The following is an 18,501-nucleotide window of genomic DNA, read 5'->3' as shown; positions in this document are numbered from 1 at the left end:
GATATTGTCCAAAGGCAGAGAGTTTTTCCTCAATAAGTGTCTTTTATATCATAGAAGAAAATCACTTGAGAAGTTTCCTTGGAGACATTGCCTTATATCACATTGGCTCGTGTTGGATCACTTGCCCATTCACCAAATGACCCATCACGAATGACTATGACTGTCTTAGACTAATGAGATTTCAATCCCTGGGTCTAGAGAGGAAGTGAGGTCATCTCGTCTGAGTATAAAAATCAGAACCCTATCAACAATAAAGAAAGGAGGTGAGGGTGGATTTGGGGTAGGCAACCTACAGTGTGTGCTATGCTATACCACAGCCAAAACCCCTATATGGTATGGCCCATCCTTATTCTTCTGCCCTGATCTACTCCCTCACCCGTCTATATCGGTTATCACTATTCTACTTTAGAGTCTTTACACTAGCTGCTTCTTTTGCCTAGGATATGGAGGAAAAGGACTGTGGGTAAGTAATCAAGTAACTGTGGGTAACTGCCAAAAACCATTATCATATCCTTTATTTTATCATCCAAACAAGTTCACTGATGTAGGAATGGGAAACTCAAGGTGGGGGCCACCTTCTTAAAGCTCCTCACTGATGATCTTGCTCACATTCTCTCTCATGGTCACCTAATATAGTGGTAGAATATTTTATATATATTTTAATGCATTCTCACCTAGTAACTCAGCTGATTCTTATGCAAGATCCATAAGGTAGGCAGAAGAGCCCAGAGAGGTAGAGTGACCTATCTAGAGTCATCCAAATGACTCTTGGGTCAAAAATTATTTCACACAACTATGACTCCTTATGCATTGGTCTATAGATTCCTTTAATTGATAATTTGCTACTAACTATGATCATACCCTCATTTTTTTCATTTGAGAAACATTGTACTAGATAATAACAAGGTATAATTTGGACAAAAAAGCTGAAAGAAACTGTAGAAAGAAAATGAATTTAGTTAAGAGGGAAATATAAGCAAATTATGCCCAGTCTCAGTACTTAGTCAGTAGGAAATCTGAGCCCACAGTTCAGTTAAGCCAGCCATTTGCATAAAACTCAGCAGGAAACTCCAGAATGGCTTTGCACCTGCTCCAAAATACTGGCAAATGAAGTGCTTTGAAACAGGCAAACCAGGGTGCACTGGAATTAGGCTTCAGAGGATCACTCAGGCCTAGCCAGTTTGCAGGATAATGGCAGTGAGCCCAGATGGTCTGCATACTGTGTTGCTTATATCATACAAGATGGCTGTAGACTCTGACATTCAAATATCCATTGCAACATCAATTTCCATTGTCAGTTCCCCCACCAAAAAGAAGAAAGCCGACAAAAAATAAAGCCATCCTTCTCCTAACTAAAATCTAACGAAAATCAGATTGAAATGACCATTATCTCTTATCATGAATTATGTACTTTTGTTTACCTGATTATTGCTTGAGCTATCATAATATGTTTATATGATCAGACCTGAGAAGTCATTTTAATTCAAACACACAATCTGAAAAGAAACTAATTTTCTTTGTTTAAATGTGTGCTTAAATGTTTATGTCTGTTTGTGCAGGTGTTTTGTATTTTATACTTCCTATGTAGAAAATGATTTTTGCTGTTTTATTTTTTTCATCTAAATGAAAGCATGTCTAATCGTACATTTACAGGGCTATAAGTGAGCCTAATTAGAAAGATGCAATCAACAATATGAGTCTTATGTTCAGCTAATGTGCTTACCAGTGTACTATCCAGTACCTCCCTCAAGCCTCATACCCAAACCCTATTTCCATCCCTATACTTATTGTCTACATTGTATCTTTGTTAAAATAATAGCTTACTGTTTTCCTTTACCATTGGAGTAAATGCTTTGAATGGTCTATTTTATTATTTAAGAGAAATCCTTTTTTTCCCTAAAATTCAGTTATTGGAAACTAATATTTTGAGGGATGGACTATTTAAAATGAAAATATTCAGTGGAACAGAATAGAGTCTATAATAGACCCAGGGTTGAGTTTGCTCTTAGGCAAGTTATTAAATTGCTCTAAGTTCCAGTTTACTCATAAATAAAGTGAAGATTTTAATACTTCTTTAAAAGGTTTTAATGATTGAATACTTAATGAAGCATAAAGGAACACTTCTAAATTCACCTTATGAGGCCAGAATTACCCTGATATTAAAACCCAGACAAGGACATTACAAGAAAAGGAAACTACAGGCCAATATGCCTGAAGAGCGTAGATGCAAACATCCTCAACAGAATATTAACAAACTGAATTCAACAATATATCAAAAAGACCATTCGCTATAATTAACTGGGATTTATTCCAGAAATACAAGATGGTTCAACATCTGCAAATCAATGTGATACACCACATTAACAAAATGAAGGATAGGGGCACCTGGGTAACTCAGTCATTAAGCGTCTGCCTTTAGCTCAGGTCATGATCCCAGGGCCCTGGGATGGAGCCCCACATTGGGCTCCCTGCTCAGTAGGAGGCCTGCTTCTCCCTCTCCCTCTCCCCCTGCTTGTTTTCCCTCTCTCACTGTGTTTCTCTCTGTCAAATAAATAAATAAAATCTTTAAAAAAATCAAAAAAATTAATATCTTATGATAAGGGCAATAGGTGTGCAATGTCAATAAATGTAATAGCAGCATGTACCAAGGGCAGTGAGGGTAGAAAGGAAAAGTCCCACTTGCATTCTTTGCATAAGGATGTCAGAGAGCAAAGTAGGAGGAGCTAAAGCTAGAGAAAGAAGCTGAGGCAAGATATAGAGAGGCTTTGGATATTATGCTAAGTGAGTTGGGCTTTTTCTCACCGGCCATTGGTCTCTCAACTTTTGATTGTGCATCACAATCCATTAAAAAAAATAACTGAACATAAACATCCAATGAATGTACATTTTTGTGTATTTATGAATAGCTTAATGAATATATTATGTACATTATAAAGCATCTAAAATAAAATGTTCAAAGATAAGGTAACATTAGTATAAAAAGAAGGTAGAATATTTTCTTCCAAATAGCATAAATAGTCTTGATCGTCACTTTTTTTTTTAAGATTTTATTTATTTATTTGACAGAGAGAGACAGAGCGAGAGAGGGAACACAAGCAGGGGGAGTGGGAGAGGGAGAAGCAGACTCCCCGCCAAGCAGGGACCCCAATGTAGGACTCCATCCCAGGACCCTGGGAACATGACCTGAGCCAAAGGCAGATGCTTAACCAACTGACCCACCCAAGCATCCCTTAATTATTTCTAATTTAATTATGTTGTGGCCAGAGAATATATTATCTCTGATGTAGATTATTTGCAATTTATTGAGACATGTTTTATTGCCTAACATAAGATCTACACTGCTAAACACTATGTGAACTAACAAGGGATATATATTTCTGTAGCTCTTGGGTGTATGTTGTATTGTATGAATGTCATTTAGATCATATTTGTTGATGGTATTATTCAAATAAGCTATATCATTATTGGATTTGTGGCTATTTGTTTTATCAGTTTCTGAGACAGGGTTGTGGAATTTTCCAAGTACGATTGTTGATTTTTCTGTTTCTCACATCACTTCAGTCTGTTTTTCTTTATTGCATCTGAAGCTCTGTTGTTAGGTGCCTACACATTTATGGTTGTTATGGCTCCTTGATTATTTGACACTTCAACATTTATCACTAGTAATACACCTTGAATTAATTCTCCTTTATCTAGTATTAGATAGCCACATGGGTTTTCTCATGTTTAGTGTATGCATGCTTTATCACCCCTCCTTTTTACTTTCAGTGTTTCTGTGACTTTTTATATAATCAGTACTTTTTTCCTTTTTTAAAAAATTTCTATTTAAATTCAATTTAATTAACATATAGTGTATTACTAGTTTCAGAGGTAGAATTCAGTGATTGCATACAACAGCCAGTGCTCATTCCATCAAGTGCCCTCCTTAATGCCCATCACCCAGTTACCCCAATCCCCTACCCATCTCCCCTCCAGCAACACTCAGTTTGTTTCCTAGAGTTAAGAGTCTCTTTTTTTTTTAATAGACAGCATAGAGTTGGGTCTTGCCTTTCTATCCAGTCTGACGATCACTGCCTACTAAGTGGATTGTTTCATACATTTATATTTGCTGTAATTATTGATATGTTCGGTTAAAACATACTACTTAGTGTTTGTCTCTTCTGTTCTTTTTTTCTTCTGTTCCTTCTTGTCCCACTTCTTTTGGATTGATGTAATATTCTTAGTATTTAATCTTATTTCTCCTGGTGACTTTTTAGCTCTAAGATACTTTTAATAGTTATTCTAAAATTTAGAATGTGTATCTTTAATTTATCTTCATCTATCTTCAAATACCAGACAAAAATGTTTACCAGATGAAAAATCTTCAAGCAGTATAATTTCATTTATCCCATTTCCAGTCCTTCAGGTCATTTGTTTTCATAGATGTCATTCTATGTATGTTATATACCCCACAACACATTGTTATTATTTTTGATTTTCATAATTTTCATAATCTAGTCAGTAACTTACATGCATGTATACACATACTGTTGCATGTGCAAGGCAGTTTGTTGGGAAGCAGACTCTTGGAGATTCCCATTAAGAAATTTTATTGGGGATATTCTCCATATTAATAACTGCAGAAGAGAAGGAAGTAGGATTTGGCAGAGAAGTTGGTATGTGAAGCTATATCAATAAATGCCTGAGCCTCTCCCACTGGGGGCTTTTGAAACTGGGATGAACCTTCAAATTTGTCCTGTAATTTCAAGGTTTTATATTCCCACATTGACACCAATAATTGGATGCAAGATATTCCCAGAAAGAAGCTGTGATTTTGGAAAGAGTCATCTCCAATAAGGGCAATTTCTGATGAGGGCTGAAAAGTGAAGGCTATTGGTCAAGAGTGCTCTTAGTAACTTGAGGAAAAAGTCCTTTAGCTCTGAACCTGAAGAGGATCTTGATAATGCATCACATAGCCCACTGCAGATATATAGATGACAGAATAGAAATTTTATATATACATTTTGTTAGCACTTTGACAATGATGTGCCTAGGTGTGACTTTCTCTTGATGTAACCTACTTGAAATTCACTGATCTTGGTTGGAAATGTGGGGTCTTTTATCAATCATGAAAAAATCTTAGTCATCTCTTCAAAATTTTTTTGCTGTTCCATTCTTACTCTCATTCCTTTGTCCAACTCCCAATACACATGCTAAACCATTTGACCCTGTGCACATCTTTCAGATGTTCTGTCAGGTATTTTTTTTTTTCTTTGTTTCAGTTTGGATAAATTTCTACTGACTTTCTTCAAAGTCCCTGACCATTTATTCTGCCATGTATGTTCTGTTATTAAGCCTGCTGAATGAATTTTCAAATCCAATGCTGTCTTTTGCATTTTCCACTTAATTTTTTAATTTGATTTTCCAGTTAATTTTCATTTCCACTTGGGGCACCTGGGTGGCTCAGTCAGTTGAGCATTGAACTCTTGATTTTGGCTCAGGTCATGATCCCAGGGTCATGGGATTGAGTCTTGCATCAGGCTCTGTGGTCAGTGGGGAGTCTGCTTGAGACTCTGTTCCTCACTGTCTGCCCCTCCCCCCTGCTTATGCTCTCTCTCTCTCTCTCAAATAAATAAATCTCTTAAAAAATTATTTTCACTTAATTCTTTTATATTATTTTGCATTCTTTTGCTTACATTCCACCTCTCTTCAAACATGTAGTTCACTTTTTTCTCTAGACTCTTCCACATTATTTTTTTTTAAGATTTTATTTATTTATTTGACAGAGAGAGACACAGTGAGAGAGGGACCACAAGCAGGGGGAGAGGGAGAGGAAGAAGCAAGCCCTCCCACCGAGCAGGGAGCCCGTCGTGGGGCCCGATTCCAGGACCCCGGGATCACGACCCCAGCAGAAGGCAGACGCCCAACAACTGAGCCACCCAGGCGCCCCGAGACTCTTCCACATTGTTTATCATACTTCCTTAAAAATCTTTCTCTGCTAATTCATGTATCTGAGTGAATATTTCTTGTCTACTATTGCTTGATTTCTCTCTTTATTATGGGTCATGTATTCCTACTTCTGTACATTTTTCATATTATTTTGATTGTATGGCAGGTATTGTGTGTAAAAAAACAGTAGAGACTAAACTATATTATATTAACCTTGAGAAAAGGGCACATGTCTTCCTGAGTGAGGCAATAAGGTAGTGGCCTGAGTCCATCTAAGCTGTGATTGAGCTGGATCTGGGATTTGTTGCAAATTCAGTTCTCCAGAGATTTAAAATACATTCAGTATTGCTTGGACATTTTTCTTTGTCTTAAGCCCAGCTTCCTGCTTTCTGCAATGTGGCATATATACCCTGTTTTTAAGCTGATTTACCATCTTTTCATGACAATCAGAAGTTCTATTTAATCTTCATACCCACCCTGGCTCTCTGTGCCTTAGAACTTTCCATTCTGCTTCTGACACCAGCTTCACTCAGCAAAACCCACATTTGCCTTGATTGGAGTCTCTCTCAGTCCTCTTAGCCTTATCTCTAACCCTCAGCATGTCTCCCCCATGCATTCAAGGAAAGCCCCATGGAAAACTTAGGCAGGTAAGTGGAAATTGGTTTCGTGATTGCAACTCCTCTGGATTCTTATCTCTTGATCTAAGCCACAATCAGCTGGCCAATAAACATTTGTTAAGATTGGCTTGTGTCTCCTTACCCCAACTGTAGTGAATTTGCTCCTCTTCCTATAGTGCCACCAAGGTTATAAGCTTGGCAGTCATATATCTCTTCTCTCCTAGGAAAGGATTACCCTTTATTGGAAATTAGTGATTTTAGTTTATTTTGTTAGTTCTCTGTGTGATACACACACACACACACAAAGGGAAAAGAGAGAGAGCCAGAGAGAAAGACGAGGAGAGAGAGCTTATTCCATTTTTTCTATTTGCTGGGCTACCAGTGGTGGTCTCATAAATTTCTACATCAGGACTGGACATAGAAGACACGTTATTACTCATTATTAAATATGTTCTCACAGTATATATTTTCTTTACCAATACCCTGACTTAATATTGTATTACAAATTCTCAATCACATTTGCAATTTCCATTTAGATTTAAATTTTTCTAACATGCACTGTTTACCACAACTTTTTTTTTCTTTCCAATATTATATGTTCAAAATACTTGCATGTCTGATAATGGCTGTTATTTGTTTCTGACAAGTGAATGATATTGATTGGCATAGTAAACTCAGATTTTATTCCTTTTTCAAAATAGTCTTTGATATTTTCCTCCTGCATCCTAACTCCTTGCTACTCTTAAGGTGGTCTATGGACCAATAGCTTTGTCATCACCTAGAAGTTTGATAAAGTTGTAGACTTTATAATCCTATTCCAGATCTACTGAATCAGAATTCGCTTTTTAAAAAGACCCTCAGGCCATTTCTGTGTACATTAAAATTTGAGAAGCACTGCTCTAGTTTTCTCCTTTTGTGATGACATGCCTGATACTAGTCTGATTCTTTTCCTTTGTAATTAAACCGATCTTCCTGAGTGAAAGTTTTTTATATATTTTTCTTTGCTTTGAAATTAAAGAATTTCACCAGGAGTTTGTCTAGTTGTGCATCTGTTTTCATTAATCCTGCCCCGTAGCCTTTTTGATGTGGTTTTGGAATATAGGTGAGGTTCGGTGGGGTGGGGTCCGGAGCCGATGACCAAGAAAGAATTCTTTTTTTTTTTTTTTTAAAGATTTTATTTATTTATTTGAGACAGAGAGAATGAGAGACAGAGAGCATGAGAGGGAGGAGGGTCAGAGGGAGAAGCAGACTCCCTGCCGAGCAGGGAGCCCGATGTGGGACTCGATCCCGGGACTCCAGGATCATGACCTGAGCCGAAGACAGTCGCTTAACCAACTGAGCCACCCAGGCGCCCTTGAGACATCTTAGGTGCAAAATCGTGGTTTGATTCAAGCACTGGGACAGGACAGAAAGAGCTGCTGCCCTGGGGTTGTGAGGGGTGGCTGATTATATACTTGGGAGTTGGGGGAGGTAAAGAAAAGGGAGGTTTTCCAAAGAACTTCCATATGCTAAAGAAGATCTACAGGATACCAGAGGCCTTGCCATTGTCAAGTTAAGATCCTTTTCCCCTCTAGCAAGGTATTAACATTAAGATAGTTGGGAGCTTCCTGGAAGAATGTCACACATATCCCACCCAGGAGTGGGTGAGGGGGAGTTTGCAGGGAGTCAGCTTTTGCTTTGTATTTAGCTAGCCTTCTGCTCCCTCATCATTTTCCATCTGTAAAATTAAGTATTTCTATGTATAAAATATATTTTATTATTGCTATGCTTCCATCTAGTCATTTTTCTCTTGTATAAGACAATACAGTCCAGGTATTAGTGTATAGACTAGTTCTATTCAAATCCTAGCTTTGTCACTTAACAACTCTGTAACCCCGGGAATTTTGCTAAACTTTGCTTTAGTTTTGTTATCTATAAAATAACCATATCCATATGGTGTTTTGTTTTATGTTTTGAGGTTTAAATTGGTTAATACATATATATTCCTTAGGAAGAGTGCCTGGCAAATTTCACATCATCAGTAAATGTTAGCTCAATCTCAGATCCATCTCTTCATGTTTTTGCTCTACATGGTATTTTTCCACTTGATCTTCCAGAGTACTAAATAATGTTTCAGTAGTAATTATTTACTGATTTCCAAAAATAAAAAATCACAGTTTAAAAAATAGTTCCAGGTTGGGGCGCCTGGGTGGCTCAGTCAGTTAAGTGTCTGCCTTCGGCTCAGGTCATGATCCCGGAGCAGGGAGTCTGCTTCTCCCTCTGCCCTTCACCGCGCTTGTGCTCTCGTTCTAGTTCTTGCTCTCTCTCAAATAAATAAAATCTTTATTTTTAATTTTTTTTCAAAGATTTTTATTTATTTGACAGAGGGATAGAGAGCACAAGTAGGCAGAGCGGCGGGGAGAAGCAGACTCCCCATTGAGCAGAGAGCCCGATGTGGGGCTCCATCCCAGGACCCTGGGATCATGACCTGAGCTAAAGGCAGATGCTTAACTGACTGAGCCACCCAGGTGCCCCAAATAAAATCTTTAAAAAAAATAGTTCCAAAAAGTCTATTTTATATAGTTCTAACTATATTTTTTGGGGGAATTCTCCTCCTTTTTTCCTCCTTCTTTTATGTTTTGTTACCTTGCACTCTATTTAAATGGGATACAATTGTCTTACATATTTAGACTGACTTTTGTTCCTTCATGTCACTCATTCTTTTAACTGAGTTTTAATTTTTTCTCTGCCTCCTCATAATTTGGGGCTTTCTTAGAATCATACATGTCAAATCATTACAGTTCCCTAACATGCAGTAAACCAGTAAGAAATGGCTGACCCTGAAGTGTCTGCTGATTTTCTCCCTCTGCCACAATGTGTGGAGAATGGCTCTCTGCTCTCAAGTCTCCCCATTTCTCTTCCAACTATAGGGACGAGAAGTAGGTCAGGTCACTGTAGCGCTTCAACCTTTTAGGAGCAATTAAGTCAGCAGAATCTGGTAAGCATCCTGGGGACCATCTGAAGCAAGGCATCAGGCATTCCTCTTTCTAATGGATTTCTACCAGAAGGGTTCCCTCAGATGACTATGAAATCTAATCTTCTCTCTTTTCCATAAGAGGTAAGCCTTTGACTCTGCTGGTGGTCCCTTGGCTCTTGCACAATGTCAAGGAGAATGAAGTTTCATTCTTGAAGAATGAAATTCTCTTCTTCAAGAGATCTTGAAAGCCTCAGAAGCATTTTCTAGGCTATGACAGCATGTCTGCCCTGAATCCACCTTTCAGGACATGTGTGCACATGCATGCACACATGCACACTTTGTATTTTATACACTTCTATATGTTAAAATTATATATTTTTAAGAGCAATATGTATTATTACGAATGTAAATAATATATTTTTAAATGAGTGAAAGGTTATGTGGGAAGCAGACAACTACTAGAGACTATTCTCTTAGAAGTATAGCTGATAAGAAAAGGAAACAAATAGGTTAAAAGAGAAAAAATAGGTTCAAGAGCTGTTTTGCCTGGTTTGTTTTGGTTTGGTTTTAAAGATGAAATAGGCTTGGGGCGCCTGGGTGGCTCAGTCGTTAAGTGTCTGCCTTCGGTTCAGGTCATTATCCCAGGGTCCTGGGATCAAGCCCCGCATCGGGCTCCCTGCTTGGCGGGAAGCCTGCTTCTCCCTCTCCCAATCTGCCTGCTTGTGTCCCTCTCTCTCTCTGTCTCTCTTTGTCAAATAAAAAAAAAAGATGGAATAGGTTTGAGCATGTTTATATATTAAAGTGCAGGGACAGTGAACAGAAAGATGTTGAAGATACAGAAGAGAGATGAGATGAGAATATATTCCTTTCTCAACTAATCAGGGTGCTCACATTGTAGTCACAGTCTTAACAACTGGCTGTTAGACACTCTCTTTTGTTTCATCTCATTTGAATGAAAATCCATTTTTAAAGTTCCAAATCTATCTTCGTGCCTTAGTAAATAAATTCCAGTGAAAAACTTTTCCAACATATCTAGATTATAATAAGTATGTAGACAATGGGATTTGTGTTTAAATAAATAAGTTAAACAAATTTTAGATGACTTTTTTTTCAGTAGAACTTATTACTTTAGTATGTTATATGAAAAACTACTCAGTCTTTCTTGAAGTTATTTGATCATGCCATTCCCTACTTCTGCCAAACCTGAGATCATCTTAGGAGGCTACCATCATGTAACATACATTGGGAAACAGTGTTTAAATCACTAGATTCTTGTCAACTTTTTTAAGCAATCATCTATTGTAGTTGAATTACAAAATCTCAGTGGTATATAATAATAAACATGTATTTCTTTCACAACTGTGTATCAGCTACTCTAGGCTGGCTGAGGGCACAATGGATTTTGTTACCATGATTCAAATACCTGCACTGTATTATATTTACTCTTGTCCCATTGACCAAAACAAGTTATATGGCCAAGTCCAGCGTTAAGGAACTAGGAAGTATATGAACTTTTTGTGGAGAGATTGCAAAGTTACATGAAATAGGATGGGGCTATGGATTGTGAGGAAGAATTTGACTTAGTAACTCAATCTACCAGAGTTCTCAGGATTATTATTTTGAATCTGCATGTAGGAGTCAGGACACCTGAGTTTGAAGTGTTTTTCACTGGAGGTTTTATTGACATTTTTGCATGGGGCAATCCTTCCTGGATATTGTCAGATTTTAGCATTGCTGGCTTTCACCTACTAAATGCCAGTAAGCATCTTGACAAACTTTTCCAAATATTCCCTAGGGAATCAATAACATCACTAATTGAGAAGCACAGATTCTACTGTTTACTAATTTTGTGACCTTGGGCACATAATTAATCATTTCACTTTCTAAGCCATTAAGAAGAGGTTAGAATTAAACTGTAATTTCTGTTTCAGCATTAACATTTGACAAGTTGAAAGAGAGAAAATAGGGATGACTGGACAGAATATATCTGAAAACCAGAATATATGCTCCAGACCATTTCTTCTACCTCCAAATCATCCTGGGAGCGTATGATTCCTTTCTCATACTTTAAGATGACAGTAACAAGCTAAAGAATGTCAGAGGAAAGCAATTAGAATGGTTGTTGAGGACTGAACAATGTCATATTAGTGACATTTGATCAAACTGGGCTTGTTTAGTCAAGAAATAAAGAATGAACTTGGTTAGAAAAGAGAATTGGAGCATGAGGATAAAAGCCCCATAACAATTTTCATTTGCTCACTAAATCATTATTGAGTGCCTAATATGTGCTAAACGTCATGTTGGCCCTTTTCAAATTGATCATGGAAGATAGATTTAATATGCTTTGTTCAGGGTCATTGGGTGAAATGGTAAATAAATTAATTCTGACTTAAAGTAAGAAAGAAGGGCATAATTATTAGGGAGTCTGAAAAAGAAATGGATGATTTCAGCAGTCAGTAAGGTCCTCATAATTTGAGATGTTCAACTTTCCAGAGGGTAGGAGATTAATCTTATCCATCTTTGAATCCCTGGTAACTTCTCACATGTTGAGGACATAGTAGGTGTTCAGTAGGAATTTGTTATATAAACAAATGCATCAAATGGGTGACAGAAATAATTTCTTTCTAAAGTTATCCAACTCAAAAATTCGGTGATTTTAAGAGAACATGGAACCCCACAAAGTCATTTGCTCACCTCATAAAGTATGTTAAGAGGAAGTATCTCTTCAAAAGAAGTTTGAGGACAAAACAGAGGAAGAAACTGAGTTATCCAACAATAGCCAGATTCATGTATATGGAAGGGGATAAAAAGTAGTGCTGGTCTTTGCATGGTGATGTCTGGTCCAGGGCTGACAGTATACATATGAGTCATCATTCCCTTTTGCCTACTATCTATAGTACTTTGAGAAGTACTAAGATAAATTTTCTAGAGAAATTACCCTAATCCTCCATTTCCTTCATTACTTTTGAATTGCTACAACAGATTGTTTCTTGTCATTAGTTTCCTTCAAACAAATAAACAAAGCTAAATAGAAGCGAAATAGAAGAGAAAAACAAGTCAATTACAGGCTTCAGTTAGTTAGGCTTTGATTAATCAAGGTTTTATCTTACTAAAAATGTAGGAAAGGAAACAGTTGCCAGATATAAGCAACCGAGTGGGAATATATGTTTGAGTCACCCATGACTCCGCAAGGAAAATCTTAAGAGATAGAAGGGCGCTTCTCGATGTAAGTTAATCATTCATATATAATTTGTATTTTGACAACATAAAAATTTTAGTGCTAAAACAGAAAATGAAGTCTAAGATATAATCTCTTGCCAAATTAACTATCTATTGCCATCTGAGTTTAGGGCTGAATCAGAAATATTGTGAAATTAAGATACTTCCTGGGTGTCAAGTCATCTTAATGTATGCACATTTATTCAGCACTTACCACAACATTAGAAACGTGGGCAATAAAAAAGTAGATGAAATATACTTCTTGTTTCTGGCTATGGTGAAATAAGAGACTAGATTTATCCTCCCACTGAAAATAACTAGAAAATTGTACCAAATATGTGAAATAACTATTTTCATACATTGGACAACAGGCAGCACAAGGAAAAGAAATGAGGTAAGCCCTATGATAACATTGACTTTTTGCCTGAAGGCATATTCCACACCACAAAGCAGCCGGCAGACTGTGTCTAGAACAGGATGGTTTCCCTGAATTCAAGAGACAGAGATTAGGGAAGCTGAGTGAGCTGGAACATAAAGGGCAGAGTCCCAGAAAAAAGAATTCCAGAAGTTTACCTGATGAAAATATACTTCAAAAATAAAGGCAAAATCAAAATACCCAAATAATAAAAAATGAGAAAAATTTTCACCAGTAGACCTATGCTAGAAGAAATTCTAAAGGAATTTCATCAAGCTAAAGGAAAATTATACTTGATAAGAAATCAAATCTAAAAAAAAGAATAATGAGAACCAAAAATTTAATATGTTGAGTCAATATAAAAGATTATATTTTGCTCTTCTTAATTCATGTAAAAAAAAAACTATTGTCTAATTAATGAAAATATAATAAGGTATTCTGGGCTTAGATGTGTAGAAATAAAATCTCCAACAGCAATAACAAAAACGATAAGAGGGGTTAAATAAAAATATACTACTGTAAGGTGCTTATGCTGTATGTAAAGCTGTATAATATTAATTCAAGGAAAAGAATAAGTAAAGGACATATAATGTAATTAGTAATCACTAATATACAAAGTATCAATAAGAACGGATTAACTAATTTCATGAAAATTAACTGGATGCTGGAAATTAACTAATTGCTTGCCGCAATCGAGAGAGCATTTATTCTAGAATATAAGCTGAATCTCAGTAAGAACGGTGAGTTCTGTGGCTTTTTAATTCGCTCAGTTCCTGTTCCCCTACCCTGCCCTCAGTGAGGTTCATAGTAAACCTGAAAACCAAAAACCCACAATCATGGTGAACACCAGCAGTCTGACAGCCACTGGAGGGGACAAAACAAAGTTGCAGCTCCTTTCAAATCCTCATTCCCAGAAAATTGTTATTGTTTTTTTTTTGTCTGGTGGTTTCCTGGAAGACCCCACTTGCAAGGCAGTCTATTTGACCTGACCGGAAAGTAAAACAACAACAACAACAAAACAAGCATTCCCTGGGTTATTTGTCAAAACATTTTTTTTAATGTTTAAAATAACAGAAGCCTAGGGTGGTGCATATCAGTTGGGGCAAAAGAGGGTAGCCAAAAACCTTAAAAGGAAAACCTAAGGAGTGAGATATCCATAGGAGCTTTGGAAAGCTCTGACATATCACCGGGAATCTAGAAGAAAATGTGAATGTGTAGGGAAGGCTGTGTGCACATACTCAACCAAAATCTGAGAAGACTCTCAGCTCTCACTAAATTCCTAGTACAAATCCTTGCTACAATTAGTGATCCTAGCAAGGCAATGGAGCTAATATAGGAGCAAAGTTTTCTTTCCTTTTTTTTTTTTTAAGATTTTATTTATTTATTTGTCAGAGAGAGAAAGAGCATGAGCAGGGGGAGCGGCAGGCAGAGGGAGAAGCAGGCTCCCCGCTGAGCAAGGAGCCCGATGTGGGACTGGATCCCAGGACCTTGGGATCATGACCTGAGCCGAAGGCAGATGCTTAACTGACTGAGCCACCCAGACGTCCCCAAAGTTTTCTGTATTAATGCTATTGACTTGGTACTAATTTAAAATAGTGTTATGTTAATTAATTTTAATACTCTGAACAAGCACCAAGAAAATGATCCCCCAAAATACAGTAAAGAAATGGCAAGGGAATGAAAATGGTACACTAGAAAATGTCTATTTAAAACAAAACCATAGGGGTGCCTGGGTGGCTCAGTCAGTTAAGCATCAGACTCTTGATTTCGGCTCAGATCATGATCTCAGGGTGGTGAGATCGAGCCCCATGTCAGGCTCTGCGCTCACTGGGGTGTCTGCTTGAAGATTCTCTCCCTCTGCCCTCCCCCCTCACTCGTGTGCTCTCTCTCTCTCTCTCTGTCTCAAAAACAAAAACAAAACTACATATTAAATAATTCAATTTATAGGAAGTGTTCAGAATAGGCAAATCTATAGAGACGGAATTTCTTCTGGGGGTGATGGAAATGTTCTGAAAGTAAATAGTGGCAATTTTTATGCAGCTCTGTGAATATACTAAAACCACTGAGTTGTATACTTTAAAAAGGCGAATTTCATGGTTTTTAAATTATATTTCAATTTTAAAGTACACCATACAAATGTAAAACACTATTTAAATAGCCCATAAAGGAGAACAAATGGAATTGTAAATACTCTATCCAAAAGAAGATAGGAAAATAGAAAAGAGATACCAAGAACAGATGGGAGAAATAGAAAACAAATCCTAAGATGGTAGACTAGATCCAATAATGTCAGTAATTACAATAAAAGTAGATGAATAAACTCTGTAGTTAACAGGTAGAGATCCGCATAAAAGATACAAAGGAAAACCCAAACATATGCTGCTTATAGGAGATTCATTTTACATATGAAGACACAACCAGGTTGAAAGGAAAAGAATGTAAACAAACAGTATCATTATAATGCTAGAATGATTATCATTATCAAGATGGACCATATACTGGATAGTAATACAAATGATTTCTGAAAATATCAATGGATTAAAATAACACATGGTATTTCCATCTTTTGAAGCAAAATATACTAACTCAAAACCAAAGTGATTTGAAGGGAAGATATATTAATAATAAGAGTGGAAATAATAGAGGAAACCAACAAAGCAAAACATTGGTTCCTTGAAATGGCTGTTAAGATTTATAAATAGTTAGCAAGAATAATCAAGAAAATAAATGAGTATAAATTAGTCAAATCAGATAGGAAAGAGGAGTCATAACTCTGGATACTAGAGACATTAAAAATAATAATGGAGTATTATGAACAACTTTATGCCAGTTATTCAAGAACATTGACAAAATGGACAATTTCCTTTAAAGATACAACTTAGCAAATTGCCTTGAAGTAGCTGACAATCTAAATTTGTAATTCAAATCTTGTCATAATGGAAACTTCGGACCCAGAAGAATACTCCACAACCTTTTTTATGAGGCAAATATAATACAGATACCAAAAGCTGAAAAAGATATTACAAGCAAATTATAGATCAATATCCCTCATGAGTATAAATATAAAAATTCATTTAAAATATTAACAAATCAAATTCAGCAATATATAAAAATGATAAATCATTATATCCAGGTAGGTTTTATCTCATGATTGCAAGCTTGGTCCAACATTGGGAAGTCAATCAATATAATTGACTACATCAATAGAACAAAAGAGAAAAAACACATGATCATCTCAATGGATGCTGAAAATACATGAGACAAATATCAATGCCCATTACTAATTTTTTTAAAAAAGAAACTTTTAACAAAGTAGAAATGGAAGGAAATTTCTTCAAAATAATAAAGTACATTTATGATAAAACTAAAAATAACCCTAAACTTAATGCTGAAACATTTAATGTTTTTCACCTAAGATTGGGGACAATGCAGGGACGTTCACCCTCACCATTTTTAATCAACACTGTACTGAAAATTCCAGCCACATAAATAAATTAGAGAAGAAGAAGCAAATGTCTGTTTATTTTCATGGCATGATTGGCTATGTAGAATATCCTGAAGAAGCTGCCCCCTCAAATTTTTAGTATTAATTAGTGATTTTAGTAAGTGCTTTGGGTACAAGGTCAATATAAAAAATCAAATTGCATTTCTATATACTACCAACAATGTTAATATAAATGTAAAAGTAAAAAGTTACAATAGCATAAAATAAAGTAGTAATAAATTTGACAAAAATATGCCAAATCTTTTCACTAAAAGCCTGAAACATCACAGAGATAAATAAAGAACAAATTGATAGAGGCCTTTTGTTTTTAGATGAAGATCAGGTAATTAACAATGCCTTTAGATTTGAAATGAGAGCTAATTCCCTCTTAAGCAAAGCCCTTTCCTTTTATTACATCAAGATTAGAAGGCCTGGAAATTTGGGAACCCATGCCCAGTGCGTAAAATCAAAATTCTGATTCCCTTCCAAATAAAAATCTTCGTTTTCAACTTCCTGCATGTGTGTGATTAAGCATATGCGGCTGGAAATGCTATCGCGTGATTTTGCATTACTTAACAGCAGTGCAAAGCAATTCCCCGAAACCTTGCTTCAACTTTCCAAGGGATAGTACTTCTCAGTACTTTGAGTCTCCTATTTTGAATAAATATCCAGTAACAAAATAATTGTCACATCTGCCCCTGGAAATTTGATATGTATTTGGACTGCGTACTGACGTTCTATCAAGTTAGCATTATCGCTGAAGTGCCAAATTAGTAATGTTGTGATGTTTCATATTTAGATAGTAGCAACAGGATAAGAGCCTGATGAAGGGTAATTATCTTTCTATTTAGCTAGAATCCATTTCCGTCTTTAAGAGGAATTTATCCTATCCTCTAGATCATTTTGCTTGTAGAAAGTTTGCATTCATCATTTACACTTCATTTTGCAGAAGGCTTACGTGATGTCATTGGACCATTCAGGAATCACATTTACCACATTAAATTTTATCAATGAAAATTGCTGAGGAAAAAAGTATCTCTTAGCTTTCCCACAAACAAGAATTTGAACTGATAGCTTAGTATTCAATGCCATTTTAGAAATGAATTGTGAAGGGAATTTCATATTACATTGCTTCTCCTTAGAGTGTAAAAAATGGATTATTACTGCAAAACTGCATAAAAACTCTCTGAAGGGTGAGAAACTGGATCTGCTACTTTGACCTACGCTTAAGCAAATGGATATTACAGTCCCAGTCAGGCCTTGGAGGCCTGGTATTCACTTGCAATTTTTCTTTATGTTCCCAGCATCAAGGATTATCAGGGAAAACCTTGGTTTTACAGTGGAATTCTGTTTTTGCACTCATTTATTCAAGAAGCCAACCAGTCCAGTTCTCGCCGTCTGACCTATTATATCCCACTTTACCTATGTAAAATTATACATCTTCACCCTAACCCATCAAACCCAAACACTAGTGAGTTCTCCCATTACAGGCAATTTTTCTGTGTATTAGTGAAATGCCGCTTATTTCTCACTGCATAATTATGTCTTAGTATGTCTAAACACCTAAACCAGAAATAGAGAAAGCAAAGCATTTGGTAGTTTCCTGATCATAATCTCTTAGAACTTGTTGCCGTCAGGGGATGTATGTTATTCAGCTTTGCATCCTCAGTATTCAGAACAGTGCCTGACAAAGGAGTAATCAAGAAATCCATGTTTAATAAGTAAATATGTAAATGAAGTAAAACACCTCCATTTTAAGAATATTCAATAACATCATAACCAGCTTCACTGATTTTTTTCCAAGTTTCATGTGTATGTGTATGAGTGTATGTGATTTTATGGATGAAAGCTGAGTCAAACCCATCAAATCACTACAATTCTT

Source organism: Mirounga leonina, unplaced genomic scaffold (assembly GCF_011800145.1).
Source record: "Mirounga leonina isolate KUSES-001 unplaced genomic scaffold, KU_Mleo_1.0 Mir_101664, whole genome shotgun sequence".
NCBI lineage: Eukaryota > Metazoa > Chordata > Mammalia > Carnivora > Phocidae > Mirounga > Mirounga leonina.
This window is presented reverse-complemented; position numbering follows the sequence as displayed.